Source organism: Arachis stenosperma, chromosome 3 (genome assembly GCF_014773155.1).
Source record: "Arachis stenosperma cultivar V10309 chromosome 3, arast.V10309.gnm1.PFL2, whole genome shotgun sequence".
Classification (NCBI taxonomy): Eukaryota; Viridiplantae; Streptophyta; class Magnoliopsida; order Fabales; family Fabaceae; genus Arachis; species Arachis stenosperma.
In genome coordinates, this window is record NC_080379.1 from 64,173,389 (window position 1) to 64,175,016 (window position 1,628).

The following is a 1,628-nucleotide window of genomic DNA, read 5'->3' on the forward strand; positions in this document are numbered from 1 at the left end:
ATAATTTCTGCCTAGACAAGTCATCCAGTTCTTTGGTGAGCAAAGGAGGTTCATTCTCCCAAGTCTCATTACCAAATAACTTGTCATTTAGCTTCATGATTGCTCCAAGGTATTTAGCAACTTGCTCTTCAGTGACATATTCATCCTCTTCAGAGGAGGAATACTCATCAGAGCTCATGAATGGCAGACTTAAGTCCAATGGAATCTCTATGGTCTCATTTTGAGCCTCAGATTCCCATGGTTCCTCATTAGGGAACTCATTGGAGGTCAGTGCACGCCCATTGAGGTCTCCCTCAGTGGCGTTCACTTCCTCTCCCTCCTCTCCAAATTCGGCCATGTTGATGGCCTTGCACTCTCCTTTTGGATTTTCTTCTGTATTGCTTGGAAGAGTACTAGGAGGGAGTTCAGTAACTTTCTTGCTCAGCTGTCCCACTTGTGCCTCCAAATTCCTAATGGAGGACCTTGTTTCAGTCATAAAACTTTGAGGGGTTTTGATTAGATCAGAGACCATGGTTGCTAAGTCAGATGGGTTCTGCTTAGAATTCTCTGTCTGTTGCTGAGAAGATGATGGAAAAAGCTTGCCATTGCTAAACCTGTTTCTTCCACCATTATTGTTGTTGAAACCTTGTTGAGGTCTCTCTTGATTCTTCCATGAGAAATTTGGATGATTTCTCCATGAAGAATTATAGGTGTTTCCATAGGGTTCTCCCAGGTAATTCACCTCTTCCATTGAAGGGTTCTCAGGATCATAAGCTTCTTCCTCAGATGAAGCATCCTTAGTACTGCTTGGTGCATTTTGCATTCCAGACAGACTTTGAGAAATCAAATTGACTTGCTGAGTCAATATTGTATTCTGAGCCAGAATGGCATTCAGAGTATCAATCTCAAGAACTCCTTTCTTCTGATTTGTCCCATTGTTCACAGGATTCCTTCAGAAGTGTATATGAATTGGTTATTTGCAACCATTTCAATTAGCTCTTGAGCTTCTGTAGGCGTCTTCTTCAGATGAAGAGATCCTCCAGCAGAGCTATCCAAAGACATCTTGGATAGTTCAGAGAGACCATCATAGAAAATACCTATGATGCTCCATTCAGAAAGCATGTCAGAAGGACATTTTCTGATCAATTGTTTGTATCTTTCCCAAGCTTCATAGAGGGATTCTCCTTCCTTCTGTCTGAAGGTTTGGACTTCCACTCTAAGCTTACTCAATTTTTGAGGTGGAAAGAACTTTGCCAAAAAGGCATTGACTAGCTTTTCCCATGAGTCCAGGCTTTCTTTAGGTTGTGAGTCCAACCATGTCCTAGCTCTGTCTCTTACAGCAAAAGGGAATAGCATAAGTCTGTAGACCTCAGGGTCAACCCCATTAGTCTTGACAGTGTCACAGATTTGCAAGAATTCAGCTAAGAACTGATGAGGATCTTCCAATGGAAGTCCATGGAACTTGCAATTCTGTTGCATTAGAGAAACTAATTGAGGCTTAAGCTCAAAGTTGTTTGCTCCAATGGCAGGGATAGAGATGCTTCTCCCATAGAAGTTGGGAGTAGGTGCAGTAAAGTCACCCAGCACCTTCCTTGCATTGTTTGCATTGTTGTTATTTTCGGCTGCCATGTCTTCTTCTTCTTTGAAGA

The 1,628-nt window shown here is 42.1% G+C and overlaps 1 non-coding gene across 1 annotated transcript; it reads left to right on the forward strand.

Annotated features, from left to right (window-relative positions):
• The first annotated feature begins 1,095 nt into the window (after positions 1-1,095).
• Positions 1,096-1,203, forward strand: LOC130971486 (small nucleolar RNA R71). The gene has a single exon (XR_009082703.1). It is a non-coding gene; the product is annotated as a small nucleolar RNA R71 (small nucleolar RNA).
• Positions 1,204-1,628: the final 425 nt, after the last annotated feature.